Raw genomic sequence first — 8809 nt, 5'->3', positions numbered from 1 at the left:
TTTAAGAGGATTTGATTGGTTTAAGAGGATTTGATTGGTATGAGAGGATTTGATTGGTTTAAGAGGATTTGATTGGTTTAAGAGGATTTGATTGGTTTAGGAGGATTTGATTGGTATAAGAGGATTTGATTGGTTTAAGAGGATTTGATTGGTATGAGAGGATTTGATTGGTTTAAGAGGATTTGATTGGTATGAGAGGATTTGATTGGTATGAGAGGATTTGATTGGTTTAAGAGGATTTGATTGGTTTAGGAGGATTTGATTATCTTCCTCCCAGTTATATAGGGAATAGGGTGCCGTTTAGGACACATGCCAGTTCTGAACAAGACTTCCCCTTTAAGTGACCAGCTCTGGACTTCCCCTTTAACTGACCAGCTCTGGACTTCCCCTTTAAGTGACCAGCTCTGGACTTCCCCTTTAACTGACCATCTGGACTTTATAAGTGACCACCTGGACTCCCTCTTTAAGTGACAATGGCTGGACTTCCCCTTTAAGTGACCAGCTCTGGACTTCCCCTTTAAGTGACCATCTGGACTTTATAAGTGACCACCTGGACTCCCTCTTTAAGTGACAATGGCTGGACTTCACCTTTAAGAGACCAGCTCTGGACTTCCGAGACCAGCTCTGGACTTCCCCTTTAAGTGAGAGATGTTAGCGGCTCAGATTATTGACAGAGGTACTACAACATCCAGAACAAAATATATCTATACACCGTCCTGTCAACAAGACGTGGTCCCTGGGAGAGAAGGGAGCAGTGAAGGGAGTAGGGGCTAGGGAGTAGGGGCTAGGGAGCAGTGTAGGGAGTAGGGGCTAGGGAGTAGGAGGTAGGGAGTAGGGGCTAGGGAGCAGTGTAGGGAGTAGGGGATAGGGAGCAGTGTAGGGAGTAGGGGCTAGGGAGCAGTGTAGGGGCTAGGGAGCAGTGTTGGGAGTAGGGGCTAGGGAGCAGTGTAGGGAGTAGGGTGTAAGGAGTAGGGTGCAGGGGCTAGGGTGTAGGGATTAGGGTGTCGGGGCTAGAGAGTAGGGTGTAGGGGCTAGGGTGTAGGGAGTAGGGTGTAAGGAGTAGGGTGTAGGGGCTAGGGTGTAGGGTGTAAGGAGTAGGGTGTAGGGCCTAGGGTGTAGGGTGTCGGGGCTATGGTGTAGGGAATAGGGTGTAGGGAGTAAGGAGTAGAGGGGATGGGTGTGCTGTAGGTCTGGCAGGACAGTATATATATATATATATATATATATATATATTAATATGTGTGTTCATCTACATTAATTTTTATTTACATATACAATATCAGTACATACTGAATATCACACAGAAGACAACCAGAGATGCTCGATGGATGGAGAGATGGATGGAGGGATGGACAGCGTTGATGGAGGAAGATAAGGATATAGAGAAAGAGAAGGATGGAGTAGAGGAGGAGAAGGAAGAGGAAAGTAGGAGAAGAGGAAGATGAGGAGGAGGAGAAAAAGATGAGGAGGAGAGGAGGATGAGGAGAGGAGGAGGAGAAGAGGAGGAGAGGAGGAGGAGGAGGAGAAGAGCGTCTGGAGAACACTCTTCCTCCCACCCTTCTACTCCCCGCCCTACCTACAACCTCCCCCTCCTATCCCCCTTCCCACCTACCACCCCCTAAACAGAACAAATACTGTAATACAGACGACTACACCAAACACACACACACACATCACACCACTACAGGAACCAAACCTAGCCTGGGTTGTGAACAAGAAGGATGGGGGGGGGGGGGGGGGGGGATCGATAATAACAGAAAAATGAGAACGAAAGAAAGAGAAAGGTAGAGTGCGAGGAATTATTGCTATCGCTGGATACAGCAGAGAAAACAGGAGAGGACACACACTCCAAACAGACGCCTACAACTCCCAGCAACCCTGGCAGTGGACGGGGCTTATGATGGTTTGGAGGGTGGAGGGATTGGATGAACTTGATTGAGCTCCGACCACACTGCACCAGGGTGAAGTTTCCACTAGGGACAGATCTAGGATCAGCTTCCCCTCCCCCAGTCATAACCGAAAATGACGGGACTGCAGTGGATAGCTGCTGTCTTGCAGGCTCCTGACCAATTCTGCACCCCCCCATTTTCTTTTTTTAGTGGTCTTAACTTATTTATTTTACATAATGTTTCCGAGATCATTTCCTACAACCGAAAACATTTTCTGGACATCAGAACAGCGATCACTAACCTCGATTTGGATTAAGACTTCTACTTCAACGAGTCGGCAGCTGTGGATGTACTGCTCGTTCCGGACCAGGCCCTAATCCACGGGGACTGGAAAGAGGAAGAGGGGCAGACGAGCTAAATAAACCACCTCTACAACCTCATCTTCCTCATCTCCTCCTCCTCCTCCTCTCCGCTGTTCTATTGTACACTGGAGAACAACCTGGACGAGATCCATTCGAGACTATCCCATCAACAAGACCCCAACAACCTGGACGAGATCCATTCGAGACTATCCCATCAACAAGACCCCAACAACCTGGACGAGATCCATTCGAGACTATCCTATCAACAAGACCCCAACAACCTGGACGAGATCCATTCGAGACTATCCCATCAACAAGACCCCAACAACCTGGACGAGATCCATTCGAGACTATCCCATCAACAAGACCACAACAACCTGGACGAGATCCATTCGAGACTATCCTATCAACAAGACCCCAACAACTGTAATATCCTATGCTTTTCAGAATCATGACTGAATAAGGACATTATACACTGAGTGTACAAAACATTAGGAACACTTGGTCTTTTCCATGACATAGACTGACCAGGTGAATCCAGGTGAAAGCTATGATCCCTCATTGATAGCTCAGCATTCAACACCATTGTGCCCTTCAAACTCATCATTAAGCTCAGGACCCTGGGACTGAACACCTCCCTCTGCAAGTGGATCCCGGACTTCCTGACGGGCCGCCCCCCCAGGTGGTAAGGGTAGGTAACAACACAATCCACCACGCTGACTCTCAACAAGGGGACCCCTCAGGGGTGATTCCTGTACCCCCTGTTCACCCACGATTGCATGACTCCAACACCATCATTAGGTTTACTGACGACTCGACGTGGATTAGCCTGATGAGACAGCCTATAGGGAGGAGGTCAGAGACCTGGCAGTGTGGTGTCAGGATAACAACCTCTCCCTCAACGTCAACAAGATAAAGGATCGTGGATTACAGGAAACCGAGAGCCAAGCACATTGATGGGGCTGTAGTGGAGCGAGTCGAGAGTTTAAAGTTCCTCGGTGTCCACATCAATAAGGAATTATCATGGTCCACACACACAATACAGTCGTGAAGAGAGCATGACAACGCCTCTTTCCCCTCAGGAAGAAGATTCGGCATGAGCCCTCAGATCCTCAGAAAGGTCTACAGCTGCACCATTGAGAGCATCTTGACTGGCTGCTTCACCGCTTGGTATGGTAACTGCTTGGCATCTGACCGTAAGACACTACAGAGGGTAGTGCGTACGACCCAGTACATCACTGGGGCCAAGCTTCCTGCCATCCAGGACCTCTATCCCAGGCGGTGTCAGAGGAAGGCCCTAAAAATAGTCAAAGACTCCAGCCACCCCAGTCATAGACAGTTCTCTCTGCTACCGCATGGCGAGCGGTTCCGATGCACCAAGTCTGGAACCAACAGGATCCTGAACAGCTTCGACCTCCAAGGCATAAGAGTTAGTTAGTTAAATAGTTAGTTAAATAGTTAGTTAAATAGTTAGTTAAATAGCTACCCAGATTGATCTGCATTGAACCTTATACCACTAACTTTTTTTTGGACTCTTCACATACACTGCTGCTACGGTTTATTATCTATCCTGTTGCTTAGTCAATTTATCCCTACCTATGTGTACATATCGACCTCAATTACATCGTACACCTGCACATCGACTCGGTACTGGCAGTGGTGGAAAAAGTAACCAGTTGTCATACTTGAGTAAAAGTAATGATACCTTAATAGAAAATGACTCAAGTAAAAGTAAAGGTCACCTAGTAAAATACTACTTGAGTTAAAGTAAAAAAATATTTGGTTTAAAATGTACTTAATTATCAAAAATATATGTAATTGTTAAAATATACTCAAGTATCAAAAGTAAAAGTAAAAGTATAAATAATTTCAAATTCCTTCTATTAAGCAAACCAGACGGCAGAGTTTTCTTGTTTGCAAAAAACACTCAGACATCATTACAGATAGCCAGGGGAACACTCCAACACTCAGACATCATTACAGATAGCCAGGGACACACTCCAACACTCAGACATCATTACAGATAGCCAGGGACACACTTCAACACTCAGATATAATTTACAGATAGCCAGGGGCACTCCAACACTCAGACATCATTACAGATAGCCACGGGCACTCCAACACTCAGACATCATTACAGATAGCCAGGGACACACTCCAACACTCAGACATCATTACAGATAGCCAGGGGAACACTCCAACACTCAGACATCATTTACAGATAGCCAGGGGAACACTCCAACACTCAGATATCATTACAGATAGCCAGGGGCACTCCAACACTCAGACATCATTACAGATAGCCAGGGGCACTCCAACACTCAGACATCATTACAGATAGCCAGGGGGCACACTCCAACACTCAGACATCATTACAGATAGCCAGGGAACACTCCAACACTCAGACATCATTACAGATAGCCAGGGGGCACACTCCAACACTCAGACATCATTACAGATAGCCAGGGGCACTCCAACACTCAGACATCATTACAGATAGCCAAGGGAACACTCCAACACTCAGACATCATTACAGATAGCCAGGGGAACACTCCAACACTCAGACATCATTACAGATAGCCAGGGAACACTCCAACACTCAGACATCATTACAGATAGCCAGGAGGCACACTCCAACACTCAGACATCATTACAGATAGCCAGGGAACACTCCAACACTCAGACATCATTACAGATAGCCAGGGGAACACTCCAACACTCAGACATCATTACAGATAGCCAGGGGAACACTCCAACACTCAGACATCATTACAGATAGCCAGGGAACACTCCAACACTCAGACATCATTACAGATAGCCAGGGGGCACACTCCAACACTCAGACATCATTACAGATAGCCAGGGGCACTCCAACACTCAGATATCATTACAGATAGCCAGGGACACACTTCAACACTCAGATATCATTACAGATAGCCAGGGGCACTCCAACACTCAGACATCATTACAGATAGCCAGGGGAACACTCCAACACTCAGACATCATTACAGATAGCCAGGGGAACACTCCAACACTCAGATATCATTACAGATAGCCAGGGACACACTCCAACACTCAGACATCATTTACAGATAGCCAGGGGAACACTCCAACACTCAGACATCATTACAGATAGCCAGGGGAACTCTCCAACACTCAGACATCATTACAGATAGCCAGAGGAACACTCCAACACTCAGATATCATTACAGATAGCCAGGGGCACTCCAACACTCAGACATCATTACAGATAGCCAGGGGAACACTCCAACACTCAGATATCATTACAGATAGCCAGGGACACACTCCACCACTCAGACATCATTTACAGATAGCCAGGGGAACACTCCAACACTCAGACATCATTACAGATAGCCAGGGGAACACTCCAACACTCAGACATCATTTACAGATAGCCAGGGGAACACTCCAACACTCAGACATCATTTACAGATAGCCAGGGGCACTCCAACACTCAGACATCATTACAGATAGCCAGGGTCACACTCCAACACTCAGATATCATTACAGATAGCCAGGGGAACACTCCAACACTCAGACATCATTTACAGATAGCCAGGGGGCACACTCCAACACTCAGACATCATTACAGATAGCCAGGGGCACTCCAACACTCAGACATCATTACAGATAGCCAGGGTCACACTCCAACACTCACACATAATTTGCAAACAAAGCATTTGTGTTTAGTGAGTCTGCCAGATCAGATGCAGTAGAGATGACCAGGGATTTTCCTCTTTAAATGCGTGAATTAGACCATTTTCCTGTCCTGCTAGCCATTCAAAATGTAACAAGTACTTTTGGATGTCAGGGAAAATGTACGGAGTAAAAAGTATATTATTTTCTTTAGGAATGTAGTGAAGTAAAAGTAAAAGTTGTCAAAAATATAAATCGTACATTAATTTAATTAAGTAGTTAATTTAATTAATGTACAGATAACCCAAAAAACTACTTAGGTAGTACTTTAAAGTATTTTTACTTAAGTACTTTATACCATTGGGTACCGGTACCCCGTGTATAAAGCCAAGGTATCATTAATCAGTGTGTATTTATTCCTTGTGTTATTAGTTTTCTATTATTTCTAAATATTTCTCTCTGCATTGTTGGGAAATGGCCCGTAAGAAAGCATTTCACTGTTAAGTCTACAGCTGTAGTTTACAAAGCATGTGACTAATAAAGTTTTATTGGATTTGAACCTGCAAAACTGACCCAAGATCAGCTTATAGGGGCAACTTCACCCTCCACCAACCGCAGGCCAGGTAGGCGTCGTTTGTCCCTTTTGAACCATTCTATTGGCCGTGAGGTATAAGGTCCGCCTACCTGGCACCTTTTTTTTGTTTGTTGCCACAATCTGTCAGTTGTTTAACGGTTGATATGAAGAAGAGGGGAATACAAATAACGTGATTGGAAGATGAAGAGGAGGAGGTGTGGTGTTCAACCAATCAGAAGACAGGATGACCCATCGAAAACAAAACAATCAATTAAAACAACAGTCACAACGAGATCAAAACAACACTGATCAGAATACAGCTTGGTCCTGAAAAGAAACTGACAACCTTTAATACGGACGAACTGATGCTTTAAAAACCCTGTTTATATTATAATACATCCCCACACTCACAGCTGGGCCTTATTGCCCCCACACACTATATATAGTGGATATGTACACTAGGACTGACTGTCTGTCTTAATGGCAGACTGTACCAATCTGGGGAGGGGGGCGGGACCAGGGGGGGGCGGAGAAGCTCTGTTGACAGAGAGGAAGAGGAGGACGAGGAGGAAGAGGAGGTGGGGGAGGAGCGTTGAATCCGTTGGTGTCTGTCAGGTTTACAGTTCTGATCTGAGAGAGCGAGAGAGAGAGAGAGAGAGAGTTGTATAAATAATGATAATCAATTAACAGGTATATTCTATTTGACAGGTATATCCTATAAAACAAGTATATTCTCTAAAACAGGAAAAGTCTATATAACAACTATATTCTATACTAACATGTATATTCAATATAAAAAAATATTATATACTAACAGGTGTATTCTATACTAAGAGATATATTCTATACTAAGAGGTATATTCTATACTAACAGGTATATTCTATACTAACAGGTATATTCTATACTAAGAGATATATTTTATACTAACAGCTATATTCTATACTAACAGATATATTTTATACTAACAGCTATATTCTATACTAACAGATATATTCTATACTAAGAGATATATTCTATACTAACAGGTATATTCTATACTAAGAGATATATTCTATACTAACAGGTATATTCTATACTAAGAGATATATTCTATACTAACAGGTTCCATAAACATTCAGAAGAACAGTTGTTTGTACTGTGTTGTTTGGTATTGTGTTGTTTTGTACTGTGTTGTTTGGTATTGTGTTGTTTGGTATTGTGTTGTTTTGTATGGTGTTGTTTTGTGTTGTTTTGTACAGTGTTGTTTTGTACTGTGTTGTTTTGTATTGTGTTGTTTGGTACTGTGTTGTTTTGTGTTGTTTTGTACTGTGTTGTTTTGTACTGTGTTGTTTTGTACGGTGTTGTTTTGTGTTGTTTTGTACTGTGTTGTTTTGTGTTGTTTTGTACTGTGTTGTTTTGTACTGTGTTGTTTTGTGTTGTTTTGTACTGTGTTGTTTTGTACTGTGTTGTTTTGTACGGTGTTGTTTTGTGTTGTTTTGTACTGTGTTGTTTTGTGTTGTTTTGTACTGTGTTGTTTTGTATGGTGTTGTTTTGTACGGTGTTGTTTTGTACTGTGTTGTTTTGTACTGTGTTGTTTTGTATTGTGTTGTTTGGTACAGTGTTGTTTTGTGTTGTTTTGTACTGTGTTGTTTGGTACAGTGTTGTTTTGTGTTGTTTTGTACTGTGTTGTTTGGTACACTGTTGTATTGTGTTGTTTTGTGTTGTTTTGTACTGTGTTGTTTTGTGTTGTTTTGTATGGTGTTGTTTTGTACGGTGTTGTTTTGTACTGTGTTGTTTTGTATGGTGTTGTTTTGTACGGTGTTGTTTTGTACTGTGTTGTTTTGTACAGTGTTGTTTTGTGTTGTTTTGTACTGTGTTGTTTGGTACTGTGTTGTTTTGTACTGAGTTGTTTTGTACTGTGTTGTTTTGTACTGTGTTGTTTTGTACTGTGTTGTTTGGTACTGTGTTGTTTGGTACTGTGTTGTTTTGTACGGTGTTGTTTTGTACTGTGTTGTTTGGTACTGTGTTGTTTGGTACTGTGTTGTTTTGTACGGTGTTGTTTTGTACTGTGTTGTTTTGTACTGTGTTGTTTGGTACAGTGTTGTTTTGTGTTGTTTTGTACTGAGTTGTTTGGTACTGTGTTGTTTTGTACTGAGTTGTTTTGTACTGTGTTGTTTTGTACGGTGTTGTTTTGTACTGTGTTGTTTGGTATTGTGTTGTTTGGTACAGTGTTGTTTTGTACGGTGTTGTTTTGTACTGTGTTGTTTGGTACTGTGTTGTTTTGTACTGAGTTGTTTGGTACTGTGTTGTTTTGTACGGTGTTGTTTTGTACTGTGTTGTTTGGTAC

At 43.1% G+C, this 8809-nt stretch overlaps 1 protein-coding gene across 1 annotated transcript in view; it reads right to left on the bottom strand.

Moving 5' to 3' along the window:
* Nucleotides 1-6251: 6251 nt before the first annotated feature.
* LOC139388340 (phosphatidylinositol transfer protein alpha isoform-like) overlaps nucleotides 6252-8809 on the bottom strand; it is a 57267-nt gene continuing 54709 nt past the window's right edge. The window contains exon 12 of the mRNA XM_071134953.1: nucleotides 6252-7112. The gene's annotated coding sequence lies outside the window, so the exon portion shown is untranslated. The remainder of the gene's footprint in view (nucleotides 7113-8809) is intronic.

This window comes from Oncorhynchus clarkii, chromosome 29 (assembly GCF_045791955.1).
Source record: "Oncorhynchus clarkii lewisi isolate Uvic-CL-2024 chromosome 29, UVic_Ocla_1.0, whole genome shotgun sequence".
Taxonomy (NCBI): domain Eukaryota; kingdom Metazoa; phylum Chordata; class Actinopteri; order Salmoniformes; family Salmonidae; genus Oncorhynchus; species Oncorhynchus clarkii.
This window is presented reverse-complemented; position numbering and strand designations above follow the sequence as displayed.